Raw genomic sequence first — 16,674 nt, forward strand, 5'->3', positions numbered from 1 at the left:
CTCTTTCCTGCTGCAAGTTAAATCAATTTGCTGTCAAGAATACAGAGCAGAGCATGAACAAAACGGTAGCCAAGAGTCAATAGAGTAAAAACTGCATGCTCCCTAAAGTTGCCAGTCATGGTGAGTGCTCTGTACCGCTAGTGACGGGAATAACCTTTAAAACTCCAAAAGTTCAGAGAATCACCTAAATTTGTAGACATTGTTGAGACTCCCTGAATCACCTGGGTCTCTTAAATTATCAGGAAAGTTCACTTGCTAAAAAAGCCTTTTAAGTGGCTTTTCTTACTTTTAGATAAACTTTAAACATACCAAAAACTGTTCTTCTCTGATTTTTAACACTTCCCAACTTGACCCCACCTACAACCCAGACGCGTAGGAGGCTAGAAAAGACTGGAAAAAAATAGAACCAAAATTCTCTACATCTTCATGTGAATTACTGACAGAGATCTTGCTTAAAGTTTGTTATTTTTCTCTTCTGTAAAATATTATTGTCTCTGATCAAATTGATCCTCTCGGCATAGAATTTTGTTTCTGAAAACAGTAAGAAAAGAAAATCTTCTACAGGTTTACTTTTTGAGATAAAGGGATTCCTGCCACTTTTTAAATTTCTGTTTTCTACTACCCTATTAACAAAAAATAGGGCAAGAAATCAAAGACAAAATTTTACGTTTTGATTTTATGCAATACAAATCACTGCTGTTTGCATACATGGTATCACTGGCAGAAAGGTACAACTTCTAAGTAAGGTACAACTTCTGAGATGTCAGTACAGCAGGAGATCTTCAGTGGTAACACAGTGAAGCTACATTTATTTAACAAAGCCCAGTTTCATTCCTGATCATAAAAACAGATTTTCATTTAACTTTTTGGCATTTTACAGTTAGGAGTAGGACAGTTCAGAAAAAATAATTTGATCCCGTCGAGTAAAGAACTTGAGGATATTTTTTCATTCTCCCCCATTTTCCTGGGGCTTGAGACTTCATCTTTTTGCTGTCTGACCATGAAAGCCATGGCCACAGAAAAAATGTTTTTATAAAGACTACTTTTGTAGAATCTAATTGTTTATTTACTGATTATCAGTCAAGAAAGTGCAAACAGGTATTTGAAAATCATCTAAGCTGAGGGGTTTTATCAACTCATCATCAGTATGTGAAGTTTGACTGCAATAATGGAAAAGAGAACATTTTTTCCCAATATACCCCCCTGCAAAGGAACATGAAACACACTGTTCATGTGAACTGTACACTACTCCCACTCACTCAAGACAAAGTTATTCACTGGGGTAAGACTTTCAGAAAATATTTTGGTTTACTTTTTAAAAGAACCTTCACACACGTTTTGGATAATATCTATTTCCCTTCTGAGGAGTGCTCAGGCTTCTTACACGAACCCTTAATACTCACACAGACCACTTCATGTAATGGTACCAAACTGTGCTACAGGGACCCTAAACGATCTTATTTCCTCACTCTTTAGCTTGGGACAAGTTAGGGATATGTGAAGCATTGAGATGCAGTGTTAGAGGAGCACAGCAGTCCTGACATACTAAATGGAGAGACACCCAAAATTCACATAACTTCTTTGACTCTCAATAAAAAAAATCAAATTCTTCAAGAAGCCCCATTACTCAATTTAGGATTCCAAACAACAGAATTATAGCAAAAATCTATTTCCAATTAATCACTTTCCTATCTAAGGGCCTGTATGTGAAGTCCTTTTTTTTGTTCTTTTTTTTAATGTAATGCCTTTTGAAACATTCACAATGCAACTGCCCACTTTTGCATCATAAAAGATCTGTAGGCACCACACTGTTCAGCTATCAGTAATAGACTCTTGATTGAGTTGGACTCTGAATGACACATGGTAGCAGCAAGTGATAAAAAGATTGGAGAAAAACCCTCCCCTCAATTTACTCCTAAACCAATTATTTGCAAGCTTTGTGCACCATGAAATTCTATTAGAAACAAATTATATTAGCAATGCTTAGGAATGCTATGGCAAGTTGTTATCCAAAAATGGGAATTACCTCTGAACAGAAGAGAGGAATGTAATAATTCTTTTGGCAAGTGGAGAGGCTTCTGTTTCGTTCTCTTGTCTAATTGTTCTAAAGAAAAAAAAATGACACTAAATTTTGTTACCACAGTTTCTTACGACTTCTTAAAACTTGATGACCTGACTTGGTACTAATCTAATCAAGCCTGAAGCAAGTAGCTGCAAAATTGTTTAAGGCAGAACAACTTGTCTGAGCTCCTTTGGAAAAGGACATTCTCCAAACTCTGACTTCTTTTTCCTGCTCATTCAAGCAAAAAAAGGAGAAAATGGGGCTGGAATTTCTATGGCCAAAACCAAAACAAAAAAACAGGACATGACATACCCTGGCAAGTTTACAGACTTTCAGGCAGAGAAGGATGCAAAACTGCATGATATTTTGGATAAACGCAATGAAGAAAGGCCTAACTTGAAAATATAGGTATAAAAGCGTTCTTTTTTTCTGTCAGGAAATTCTGCAAGGGAAAATTCCTTCCTATCACCCCTTCTGATTCACAAATTAGCATCTTGCAAATGTCTGCAGCTCTGGTCACCACACAAGAAATACCCAGACAGATGCACTCTTCTGTAGGAGGATATCCTATCCCTGTGACATCTGAGTGTTACTTTAACAGTATTGGGATATCATACATCAGAAGATGATAGCCTAGAGCCCTGTAGTGTACCTAAAACAGTCTGTGCTACTGTATTTGGAAGAAACTGATATTCCCTGTAAGATGCTGCACCTCTGAAGCAAAAACATCATATTACTGATTTGTGGTGTTTTCATACCACTTTTTGGTGGCTTTTTGAAAACGCTTTGGTTATGCATAACCTAGAAAGAAGACATAGTACAGTACTTACAGATTGCTAACTAATATTTCTGTTTCAGACCTCAAGCTCTCTTGAAAAATGAATAAGCATAATTCAGAATTCATGAATTTGAACACTAATCTACAAATGTGACAAGCCCCGTCTGTCCCACAGTCCACAGAGCCTGAAAGACTGGCAAACACTCCAGTGAGTGATCAAAGTGTTTTGTTATGATATTAAAAAAATCATAAAAGTAATAATTTTACTTCCTTCTAAGTTTGAGGACAAAATCTGACTGGTTAGTTTCCAATCTTCTCTTTTCCTTCCAAGACTTCCTTACTGTGAGCACAAAAATAATTTTCATTAATATTCTGTGAATATTAAGTGAAATAAATAGTGAAATAAAAATTGAAATAATAATTAATATCTAGCTGTTAAATTCTTGACAGAAAAGAAGAATAAAGCAGAGTTTGATTCACTGACTCCTTGAAATAGATTCTCAGGGGAACTGAAGACATTCAGAGTGTAGAACAAATTATATCTCATGGAACTCATTCTTATGGTCACTCCGGAATTATCCTTATTTATAATTGTATCTTTTGGTATTCAGGCTATTTCCTTGCCCTCATCAAAAGAGAAGGACAAAGAAGGAAATGTGAGGGCATATTTTTTCTTCCATCAATTCTAGTGGCTAGATGCCATAATACAGCACACTTTTATTTCTATTACAGTTCACTTCTTAGCCTAGTGTTAGCAATAGTCAGCTTTAAGGCAGGTACAGTAATCCTAGCTTACTAATTGATTATTTCAGAATCATATTATTACTGTACTCAAGAATCAGGATGCTACTGCTTTCATCAATATTTCTTTAAAAAAACAAAGATATGAGTTTCCACCTCTTCAATTTTGTGACTGCAGCGAAGTGCTGGATTGCCAGTGGTTGGTAGATAGATTCTATTTCAAACACGTATTTATCTGTGTTAGCTGCAAAATGATAGGGCTGTGCAGAAGTAAAGATTCACTTGTTTCATGTTCCTAATCTTCTGCTGAATACCCCTTCATAACTTGACTAGAAAGGGATGGATTTATTTGAATTCCATTTGTGATGTCATGTGGATTTAAGAGTATTCCTAAAAATATATGAAATCTTCAAAACCTTTGCAAACTTTTCTCTCTGAGCATGGAATAGGTGCAATGAAACTTAAGAGAATTTTAACTTAAAATATATCATGCTATTAACATTTTAACCACCCTGAAGTCATATTCATGTTGCTACATTTTCAAATTATTTTCCACTTTACGAGAAACATAATGTAAGTTCCTTTGATATTTTAAACCCCGACTTAGAGACTGTTTCAGCCTCCCTCTGTCCAAGTGTTAACTGACTAATAGCTCTGCAGCTGTGGAAGAAAACATCTCTCATCTCCCCCATGGTCCGGCACCTTCCATTTATGGCGGGGATGATTTCATTATGTTTTACCACTGCTGGCTCCCATATTTTTCCCCTAACTCTCTCCCCAGCCCACTGCTAACTGTTATAAACCTTCGAAAGGATTTGGGAAGCTATCACTCAAAGCACCACGGAGCAAGAGCCAATCACCAAGGCAAGGGAAGCCTTCTTACCTAAACAAACCATTATCGGCTCATCTCTTGTCTTTGTACTCTTTTTTTGCTATTACCTCATGGGATTAACTTTTATCTCTAATCTCTGCTCTGGCCAACTGTCAAGGAGCCTAAAAGCTGCCTGTCTTTTAATCTGTGTGTAATAATACTGCTGTTACTAACAGATAACTGTGAAACAACATGGAGGGAAGGAAAACACACAAACACACAAGGGCTGATTGTTAAAAGCTGCTGTGCTTGTTCCTACCTGAAAGGAGGGCAAGATCACGCATGATGTCCATATTGCATTTCCTTCTTTTTCATGTTTTTCTTTTCAGTTCAATGCCACTGAAGTGTTTTAATTTGGGGTATCTGTTCTTATTAACCAATTTATCTCCTGTTCAACCTGAAATGGCTAGGTTTCCAGGAGTATGTGAAAAACCTCATCTACTTGTAACTTTCCATTAAACAAAAAATCAGGATGGGTAACATAACAGAAAATAAAAGAAAAAAAAGGAAAAGAAAATTAATGATCCTACTGTAAAGGGAAATAGCCAAAGCTTCAAAACAGTCAACATTTTAAAGCTTGCCTTGAAATAAGTAAGTCTCTTACTGGGTGGCACATTTACCAGGCAGTCAGGTTTTACTTTAAGCTAATACTTTCATAAGCTCTCCCCAATACTACATTACACCATGTTTTGTAAAACAAGTCTAAGACTGAAAGAAAAACAAAGACCACTTAATTATGGCCAGGTGTGCAGGGTAGCAGTTCTCAGAGAATATGGGGTCTTGAGGGGTTAGAGCAGGAAGGCAAACCCTCATAAAAACTGCTCTTGTAGGGGTGTTGGTGGCATTTTTTTCAGATTTTATTAAAAGCTTATTAAAGTCAAAGACATGCCCTTTTATTTAAATCTAGTCCTTTGAGTTTGAAAATCAACAGGGGAGAGGAATAAAGGAGCCCTACCAAAAAAATACCAGCAGGAGAGTTATGGATACAGTATTTTGAGGAAGTAGTTGTGAGGACACAAAGGACACAAGTCTTATATGGAATAGCAATAGCAATTTAACCAAGTGGGTTAGTGATAAATATATTTTAACCGTTGCACTAGGTAACTTCTAGGATTCCGGCTCAGAATCTTACTATACCTCTCAAAACCTATGAAGCAAACTCATATGTTCCAATCATTCTCCAGATATGAAAACTTAATGATTAGGCACCATACTCTGAATAACCAGCAACCTTAGGGAAGCTGGAGCTGTAGAGTGGCACATGACAAAATTTCCTCCTGGCAGGTCCAAGACAATTCCTTTGAATCTCATGGTGATTTTGTACATCTTAACAGTTGTATAATTTTCCAGCTTCAGTTGAAAAGGCATCATTATTCCCAAGTGGGAAAAAAAAGGCAGAAAAATAAATGTCTGGCTCAAAGTCAACCAAGAGGGCCCAGTGGCAGAGCCAAGGTCACACACAGAGTCATTCAGGTTGGAAAAGACTTCAAGATCAAGTCCAACTTTTAACCAACCACCACCTTGTCAACTAGACCACAGCACTCAGCCTCATGTCCAGTCGTTTCCTGAACATCTCCAGGGAGGGTGACTCCACCAGGTCCCTGGGCAGCCTGTTCCAATGCTTAACAATCCTGTCTGTGAATAAATTCTTCCCAAAAGCAGGTGGCAACAGCAGCCCAAAGGGAGAATCCTGGATGCTTTAGGAGAGGGTGGCCCAGGACATGTCCCCCTGGTCCCCAAACACTCTGGCAGGGACAGACCCAGCTCCAGGCACTCTCCCCAAGGACTCTCTCCTCTTCATAGCTTCCCACAACTCTTCCCTGCAACTCACTGCGACTGTCACGACATATCCTGACTCCTGCCCACAGAGCTCTGCCCAAACAGGCCACAATACACTCTCCATGTGGCAAAGGCAATGAGAAGCCAATGGTGTCAAATGGAGGCGTCAAAAGGAGGGCCAGTGTGTCCCCCAATGGCTAATGGCATCCATAAGAAACCTGAAAGGCATTCAGCAGCAGTGCTTATCTTGGCAGAGTATAAAACCTCATCCCCCTGCACAATGTGTTGTAGTAATCTCAGTCACGTATCACAGTGACAAGGATTACAGATCTAGGGTCCAGATACAAAAGGCAAGGCTGCAATCTTCAGCCAAAAAAGCAAAGGAAATTTTTAACTAAAGCCATCTGAAACTCCAGAAAGAGACAATGGACCAGAGACATCTCAAGCATGAACTTCTTGGCAAAGACGAGAAAAAGACCATCATGAACGAGGAAGGGGGATGGGAACCATCCTTCACTCCTCAGTGAGGAATGTGAGAGTGACTGTGAGTGTAGTGAGGCACTGGCACAGGTTGCCCAGAGAAGCTGCAGATGCCCAGTCCCTGGAAGTGTCCCTGTCCATGCCAGGGAGGTTGGAATGAGATGATCTTTAAGGTGCCTTCCAACCCAAACCATTCTGTGATTCACCAAACCTAAATCCTTTCCTCTACTACTCTCTCATCAGAGCTGATTTTGGGGGTTTATTCTTAACTCCATACATTCCTTGACCACAGACAAAGATGTCCTGGCAGCCAGAGCTGGACATCCTCGCACTGGAACTCAAACTCTCTCTGACACAAGTCATCATTCCTGACAATAGCTTGAACCCCAATGAAGAAAAACAAGAAAAATGTAATTAATTCTACCATCCACCAATACGTCGATAATCTCAGACTGCGTACTGTGGTCTTTATCATATACTATCTCCAAATGGCTTTCCAGGAGTTTTGAATAAATAACAGTAAGGAAACTCAAGATACCTCCTGCCAAAGGAATATATGACCACAACTATCTGGGCTTATTTAGAAAAGAAAATAGAGAAGCACCCAAAAGCAATACCATCCACCTTGTATAGGGATTACTGATGGTTTAACACTGTTTGCTGCTCAAGTATCAAAGGCTGCTGCTAGATTTAAATGTGGACTATGCTGGTAGAAAGATACTCACAATGCAAAGCAACAGCATTTCCTCTTATTACGGATTTTGATACTGAACTAAAAGGGACAAAGAATTCAGGAAACCAAATGGTTCAAAACTTTCTCTCTCCCACCTGTTTCACCTGACAACATGAGGTCTTTAGACTTGCCCATCTCACCCTAAGATGCTTATATTCAGCCCCAAAATATAGGATCTTTGCAAACATTAGAGTATTTATTGCTCAGCTCAGATCTGAAAATGAAAACAAAACACTGTATCTTCTCACTGTCACCTCTGAAATTCTTCTTCATACCACTGTCAGTGTTGGTCCCTCATTTCATTTCATCAGAGTAAAAATCTACATCTGTTCTACATTTAAGAGACAACATTCACAGTTTTTCAGACTGCCAGCACCAAAATCTAACAACCAAGTTCTAATCAGTGACAGAGATGCGCCTACACTTGCAGCCCACTCCCACTAAAATAAGGAATCGGGGACACGAACACTAGCTTTGACCCAAGTGCCCAGATTAGCAACCTCCCACTTGCCCCCTCCTCAGAAATCAATATATTGCTCCATTTAAAAATGGTTTGCTGAAAACTTCTCAGAAGCAGCTTGGTGAGGGTGATTATCTGAGGATCTTAAGTGAGCCTTTAATAAGGTTCTACTGTATACAGTACATCTAAAAAAAAGCCCACTAAAAATAACAATGAGAGAAGATGATTGTAGAGGATCTCACTCTCTCAGCATCATTTCTAGCTTGTGCCCACAACACTACAGTAAAATATCTTGTCAGGCCAGGAGGGCTCGACAGGCCTAATCAATAGCTGTTATTTTTTCACAAGTGCCAACAAAGGAAAAACTTAATTTATGCCACACAAGATGCTGAAAATAATTCATACTAATTGGACTGCCTAAAATTCCCCTTCTGTCCTTCTGTTTTTGATTGCTTTTAACTTCTCAAACTTTGACTGTCCACACTGAAATGCTTAGCCTCTGAGCTAGAGAAAAAAACAAAAACACAGGAGTAACAAGGGCAACATTACTTTCTTGCTATCTGACAGTTTAAGCTGCCATTTCTAAGCAAAATTAGCATTGGTTTTGAGTGTCTAACTTCCTTCAACTGTTCTGTAAAAGACAGCTACACTGCTTGAGAATGCCAAATTTTGTCAAGTGAAGATTGAGTACAGACCTCTTTCAGTATTGTCTTCAGAGGAAGTTAGAAGACTGCAGACAGCTGTGACATACTTTAATATTTGCAATACATATTGTAATATTCTGTATTGTTATTAATCCCTAGGACTTGTAAAAGCCCTTCAGAAGCACACGGAGTAAATCTTAGAAATCGTTGATTTTTTTTCTCTTCATAACCACATACAAACATGACGTAGTGCTACTGCAATTTGTGGGGCTTTCCAGGCCATCAGGTTATTATCCCTTACATAGGAACATTTGAAAAAAGCTAACATAGCAATTCAAAGTTATTCATAAAGAGAGGGAAGATTCTGATAAGCAATAAACTATTTCAGAAAAAAGCCATCCACTGCCATTTGTCTACTAAGCTATAAAAAGCACTTTCATGAACAGTGTATTTCAACTAAAAATCAAAACAAAATAGAAATCACTACCAATTACAATCATACATGTTATCACAGGAAAAGGTTTCTAGCCTCTGTCCTGTTCTGAGAACTTTGGATCTGGTGCACAGCTGTCTCACAAAGTATGGGCAACAGTGTTAAGCGTTTGGTTTTCCTACTATTTCTAACTGTGGTAACACAAAGAAAAGGCTGGATGCTTTCCCAAAAGAAATGAAGATGCATTCCAAATCCTAAAACACAAGGTACAAGCTCCAAAAGAAACACACCAGGCTGTCAGGCCAAAGCTGCTACTGGGGAAAAAGACAGGTATGAGGAATTTGTTGTGGGGAGGTGAGTCAAGCAGTAAAACGTTCTGCACATGAGGATGAAGGAGCAGCAGAACTAAGGAGCAGTGAACTGGGGATGGAAGAAAGATGGTCACTGGGTTTTTATGAAAAGTCCCTATTTCTTTAGTATTTTTCCGTAACTCCACTGCAACCAAGCAGAAATATGCCCAGCAAATGTTACACTGAGACTTCTTTCTTTATTCAGTGATCCAACCTGACGCAGGTCTTAACAGTCTTAGACTCAGCTGATGTGCATTCTCAAAAGAAACAGTATTTTCCCTATCCTTGAAACATCTGGAGAGAAAGTCAGCCTGCTCCAGAGTAGAATGAAAGGGAGAAATACAATCAGTTAATACAGAGAACTACAGAGTTTGGCTCCAGTGCTACCTTAAGCCTTGACCTAACCTGACAGGATATACGCACATCAGAATTTGAAGTTAATTAGACCAAATGTCTGCTGACCAACCTGTGATTGCATAGCACGGCTCAACTCTAACATGCATGTGGAGATACCTGAGGGACAGAAATAAATTTTCACATGGGAAATGTTAAATGTTCGGCTTTACTGTGACATGCGGCTGTGCTGTTAGAACAGAAGTAGCACATAAGCAATGCATAGCCTAATGCAGAAGCTTTTTATCATTCACTCCTAACTTTATTAACTTTCAAAAAGGTTCATGCTGTTATTCTGTCCAAAATTATGTCCAAAAGTGTGCACACACACTTCCAATAGATTAATAATATTTACCACCAAGAATAAGGGAAGTGTAAGTATGATAGATAAAGCTAACATGTACTTCTGTTCCAATATGAAGGGTTTAACAACTATGACACATCCTGCCCTTGCACTTCAGTAATAATCATTCCATGTCAACAAGAGGGGAAAATGTTGGGGTTTTTTTTGTAAAAGAAACATGTTTTCCATAGATTTTTTCATACACTGAGACTTTAAAGTGCGTCACTATGTCTGTGTGTATGTATATGGAAAAAACTTTCTATTCTTAAAATGACTTCGCAAATCAAGCAGGGCAGTACTGCTCCTTACTTTGAACAAGGAAACATTTCAGGAAAAAAAAAAAGTTGTGACTGAAAATATTTTTTTGTGGCTTTGTGGAATTATTCTACCTGACTTCGTAACAGAGTAAAAAACTCCTAGAGATAGACAGGCAGGTGATCAATTAAACTAGTATCAGGACTGAGTTAAGTGTTCATTCAGTTTCCACCCAAACATTGAATCCTCTGTCAGACTCCCTCCTAGCAAGCAAAGCTTGCTCTTTATCAGTTCCATAAGTACAATTAGCTAAGTGATAGATACATGCACAGGAGCAGAGTGGAATTATTAATGCAGAACTTTGAAGAATCCTTAAATCCATACCCCACTGTGTTGATTTTGCCACAGTCACTGTTAGAATCACAGACTAATTTACCTGTGGAGAAAATCAACTTTCAAAAGTTCCAAGGAAGAAGATCATATTTACATATGTGCCAGCTTCAATTTCAAGGTCTACAAGATTGCAGGAAAATAAAATAAAAAAAGAGGATCAGTTTTTCTGGTCTTTCAACTTATGCAGCAAATGAAATCTTCCAGATCCAGACTACATATCTCAGATATGCATGAGAATGAAAATAAGAAAGATAACCACAGACACTGAGGAACAGATAAGAATCATCAAATGCATTACCATAGTTTTGAACGATGACAAAAATGGCACTTGAGTGAGATATTACCCTCCAGCTTCATCACACTCAATGACACATTTAATGTCAGACTAAAATTTATAGGATATTAAAGCAAACAAAACCATGTTTAAAGCAATGTTAATGTTACTTTGGTGTTTACACACAAACCACCAGAAGTTTGCAAATTTAAACTTGACACATAGGCCTTCATCTGTTTTATAAACACAAATGGCAACATTTGTACCGAGTGCCTCCATCTTGGGTGCAGCTTTTGATTTCCTGTATGGATTTCAACTCTAGCTTTTCACTTCTTTGTCCAGGAAGGACCCAGCTTCTACTTACGAGACACTACAAAGTAAAATATTGAAGCTGCAAGGCTGCCCAAAGGATCTAGGAACTTTTAAGCGCAAGGGTAATATCTGGGGGCACGTGGGCTATGCTAGAAGTGATGGAGTGATGTTTTAGACATAGAGTGATTCCTTTCAAAGAACAGCTTGGATTTCCTCCCATTAACACAAACCAGTGCATATATGTCTACGTAGGTCCATTAAGCATTTATTTAGTCTTCTTTTCCCCTACAGTCTTCTTCTTTGATAGATCTCTCTGCTCATCTCCAGTTATTAGCTATTACCAGAGGCAAAAGCCAGCAGGTAAAAGATAACCAACTTGAATATGTCAAATCTATTGTTGTCAAAATTAAAATAAATCCAACAAAGTCTGTCTTTTAGTGTAGCCGCTGAAATACGCATACTGCCTATTTCAGTAACAGTTCAGTTTTTAATTCTTCAGCATTCTCTACACCATGTGAAAATAGCTACCACCACTCTTCTTATTGCTGAGTATTATGTAGCCCGAATTCATAAAGTCATTTAGGATGTGCTAAATTTAAAATATGGCCCTAAATCCACCTTTGTAAAGCATGGCCTGAGTACATTTTAAGTGAATTTTATACTACACTATTATTGTCTTTTTTTTTTAAACCAATAACACTGACCTAATCTGGTTGTTACAAAGGTGCTGTGAAAAGCACCATTCTAGTATTTTAAGAAGAACCTCTCCTGAAACTGTTGTATATTTGTGAAGAAGGATTTGGGGGATTTAAATAAACTCTCTTTAAAAAGCTAAATTTTAGTTAACAGAAAGAGAATTCCAAAGAGAGAGGAATTATATGGACAGGTTTTCCAGCCCATCATGTCAGGAATTGGGTAAATTATGCTTTTTTTTGTTAAATACTTCCTTCTGTTGACTCCAAATGGGACTAGCAGAGTAAAGAAGAGCAGAATTGATACGTGCTATTTCTACCCACAATGCCACAGTTCAATTCCTTTCATCAACCAAACACCAGAGACAAAACGATTTTGTAAGACAAATGTGACCCACAACTACAAGCAAGTCAAGTATTAAATTATTCAAAGTGCATTACTGTCTTACTCTTCTCACTTAAATTCCAAGTGCACCAGAGACAAAAATACCAGAGTTGTTTTTTGTCACCTCTCGCAAAACTTGGTTAATTAGCGTAGCACAGAGCAGTGCCCCTGGTGCACACGTGACAATGTACACCCACACACTAATTCACTCTGCCACATTCAGACTTAATTAGGTGTGAGCCCAAGCTGCGAGGCTCAAATCCCTATCTGGAAATACCCTGTGCTGGCCAAAATACAGGAATGAGCTTGAGGTGATCCAAACTCAGGTCCCCACACTGTCCTGTCCCCCACCTCTCATCTACACTGGACTTCTTTTAGTCTCTGGCCTCTGAGGCAAGAAATGCCTTTACAGTTTGTCAATACAAGACCTGGCACACGGGATCCCAGGCTGAGTTTGCACCCCACAGGGTTACTGTAATATCCTATTACTGGCTAAACAATGAAGTGACAGAACCACATTTCTAGAATGGTGCTGATTTAAAACAGGGGTTTTTTTAATAGACATTTAACAATATTAGTTTTGTTTCTTTTTCTAATGTAAGCTAAAGACAAAGTTGCATTTTGCTTGAAAGAAATACTGAAGAACTATTAGAATGTAACTTTAGAATATTTAAATAATGTGGGAAACCAAGTCCAGTTTTAAGGTAAAGTAAATACTCCTGGTCCTGAGTCACACTGAAAGTTGAAATCGCTTCAATATGCCCATTAGCCTCATCTGAAAACTGGACACAGACTTCTGAATCATTACCTCCTTTCAAAAAACTTTACCAACATCGCCTTACACATTTTTCTTACCTATGAGGTTCTAGGTGGTTCATATGAGTGGTTTTTTCTTTAGTTTCTTTTCTCTGAGGGTGAAAACAAGTTATTTGCATTATATCCTTTGTGCTTTCAGGTGGAAATGTTACTCTGCTGCAAACTGATGGTGAGGCTTTCTGCGCCTGCAGGCAGAAGCACCGTGTCAACATAGTCCCACCACAGGCACACATCTGCACAGCAGTGCCAGGGGAATGTGGGGCTTTAGAAGCTGTCCTGGTGATTTGGTCTTCAAAGGAGAGAACAGTCTTACAGGAAACCAGCGCTGACCAGTTTTCTTTCCCAGAACTGGAAAAGGAGGCCATTCAGCCTGGGGGTCACCACTGCTTCCACTACAGGCAGAATGAAGTGGATCAGACCTGCATGTGAAATTCAACATCCACACTATTGGGACTTCCTGCACTACACAAGTAGAGACCAAACAGAACAAAAATGCTCAGGAAAAAAAAATCTCCTGAAATCATTCTGGAAGAAGGTTCATGTTGGCTTCTGAATTGCTGAGATAGTGTTTAACTAATACACAAACAGAAAGGAAAATATTCTAAAAGCTGAGAAGTGAGTGCTAGCAAGGAGAGTGTAATTTAATAGCCTGAAGCTGTCTGATATACAGTCTGAGCATAACCACATTAAAAGAAACCTTGTAAACCTTCAAACTGTTAGCTATCTGTTCTGAATGGCACACCAAATCCTTTTAACTACAACTTATTTTGGCTCAATTCTGTCAAGGCAAAATTAGCCCATGTTGTTTACAACTGAAATTACACACTGCTATTCCATTCAAAGCTTTCCTGCTCAAGGTCTTGCCTCCCACATTATTTGCATTTATGTATTTTTCCAGAGTGCAGTTGTCCAGAAACTTCCTCAGAACTCTACTGGATCAGATTTGAAAATTTATGCATAGAATTATTTTTAAGAATGAGTATTATGTCTTAGCACCACCCCTGAAGTCTGTCCAGGTCACCTCACAAGAGCTTTTCCATAGCAGGCTTTACACAAGTTTAATACAATCATTCTATGAGTCATGCACTGGCTGAAGGCTCTACCCCTGACACAGAGAAGACACTTCCAAAGAGGGGAAAAAGTTTAACAGCTTCAATGACATTGCATGCAACACAAGAGAATTCCAGCAGCAGACCATCTGGGCTTCTGATCCAAAGGTCATTGACATCCATTGACTTCATTAGGCTTAGACAACTACTAAATATGATCACCAACATAGATTTTGGTTTCGCTGGGTTCTTGAAAGTGTTAAAAGAATTAAACTCTTCATTTTATTCATGCAGAAAAAACAACCTAACACCAGTGTAATGTCAGGCAGCAAGCATCTTTGAAGGAGAGCAACTAAAGGGAGGACACACCACAGCATCTCTAGATCATTTTCTTCCCTTTTTTCACTGAGTTTGCCAACAAGTGTGCCAAATAGGCTGGACTGGTTTTACTTGTTTATTTATTTAATGCGACAAGGCAGCATGATACTGTCATTCCATGCAATACAGTCAGCCTATGGTTTGTCTGTTACTTTGTCACCAACGACTGCATGAAAAATACAAAAAACTCCCAAAACAAAACACACAGATCTCTCCTGAAGTATTCATTGTGCTCCTAAAAAAATTAGAGGATCCACAGAATGTCAATCCAACCAATTTCCTGTGCCCTCTGGTAACTCATGGACAGGTTTATTTAATCTTTCTTAGTTCTTTTAACACTCTGAGTAGTCAACAAATTATGTGAAATTACCTATTACAGAAGACAAATGACTATAAAGTTCGCATTCACACACTGAAATCAAAGAAAATATTTGGATTCTGAAGTAATATTTCTCTATCACACAGTCTCAACATGTCCCTCAAATATTAACTTCCCATCACAATCTCCATGGAAAGGTAGGGTTGGCAGAAGAAAGCCCAGGAACTCAAGCCAGGAGTGAGATGCTCCAGCGCTCCCTGTGCAGGCTGGAGATGTGGGCACTAGCAGCAGTGCTGTGGTTCCTGGAGCTCTGCCAGCACAGTCTTTGGCTTTAAGGAGTTTGGATGGCTGTGTCCTGCAACCACCGTGGGATGTGGGAGGGGAAGCTGCACCATGGTGAGTTTGCCCAGCAGGTGAAACTTAAAAGTCAAAGTGCCTGCGTCACAGTATTGTCTCATTGTGTCACAATGAAATGCCATGGCATGACGCATCAAACTGAGAATACTTCAAGATCTTTCATTTTCTCTTGGCCAAGATTATCTGGTCTGCCTGGCAAAATCTGCATTTTTAGTGCACATGCAGGGACAATCTGAAGTTTAGAATTACAGTTACGATTCATAATGGTAGACTGAATGGGAGAATTGTGTTTAGGCTGCTTACTTCAGACTTTTGTGCATCCCAGCTGGTATCAAGGAATTTTAAGCTGGGTGTTTAAGGGCTAAACTTCACATGGACTTCATGAAGCCCGGCAGGTGTTGTCGGAATGTGAATTAGCCCACCTAAGTTAGATACCTAGAAGTATAAGTATCCTTCTCAAAATATGGGAGAGAAATATGGAACAAAATGTCAGAATTTTTTCCATGAAGTATCTTCATCTTGCCATACAGATTTTTATGCTTCATGGAAAGCTTTTAATGGCTTCTCCTAAAACACAGCAATCATTGCCAACACTTCGATTCAACGTTTTCAATGGAAGCAGGGAGAAAGAGAGAAGAACAGGGCAGGGGCAGTTCTACAGGAAGAAGCTTAGGTCTACAAAGAGGCTTATGATTAACTTTTTTATTTACCATTAAATTTCTTTTAGCTAAGTCCAAAAAAGCAGTGAGAGGGCTCTGACTAGACAGTTTTCAAACTGTTATACATTTATGGGAAAAGGATCTAAGCAAAATTCCTACATTTTACTGTTTGTATTTCACAGTTTCACATAAACTGTCTTGTTTGCATGAGCCTTCCTTTTACTGAGACTCAAGAACACTGCTGCAGATCTCTTACCAGGGCAACTAACTAAGCCTCCTAAAACTGTGTTCTAGCCATACTCCCTATAGCTGTAAGAATACCAAAATGCTCTCGGAATGTTCAACATATTCCCTTGAAACCAAAGATGTGACAATTGTTAAACGTACCAATGAAAGGAAATATTTTATACAATAGAACTAAACTAATCACCTGGTTCTCTAGCAGGAAAAAAAATGAACTGAAAAGAGTGTATTAAAGAAGAGCAGCATTCATTCTAAAAGGTTCCTGTGGTTGATTTGCTAGGATAACAGCTTGACCACAGCAACCACAAATGGAAATACCCCTAAAGCAGCCATGGATGTTGTCCAAAAGAAAAACACCTGAACATCTTCTCAGAAGACAGTTTGCAATATGACCTTTCAGAACACGGCCACTCACCAGTGACTGCTTGTACACTCCGCTTATCCAGAGCCTAACTTGTGATTCCTGAGAGGAGAC

At 38.8% G+C, this 16,674-nt stretch overlaps 1 protein-coding gene across 12 annotated transcripts in view; it reads right to left on the minus strand.

Annotated features, from left to right (window-relative positions):
• The window catches only part of SOX5 (SRY-box 5), a 601,783-nt gene that overhangs the window by 179,967 nt on the left and 405,142 nt on the right, over positions 1-16,674 (minus strand). Inside the window, exon 1 of one of the 12 annotated variants that reach the window (XM_017736709.1) lies at positions 2,027-2,100. The exons of the other annotated variants lie outside the window; for them this stretch is intronic. The gene's annotated coding sequence lies outside the window, so the exon portion shown is untranslated. Of the gene's footprint in view, positions 1-2,026; positions 2,101-16,674 lie in introns of those variants that run through there. 12 annotated transcript variants of the gene reach the window in all.

This window comes from Corvus brachyrhynchos, unplaced genomic scaffold (assembly GCF_000691975.1).
Source record: "Corvus brachyrhynchos isolate BGI_N302 unplaced genomic scaffold, ASM69197v1 scaffold246, whole genome shotgun sequence".
NCBI classification, from domain to species: domain Eukaryota; kingdom Metazoa; phylum Chordata; class Aves; order Passeriformes; family Corvidae; genus Corvus; species Corvus brachyrhynchos.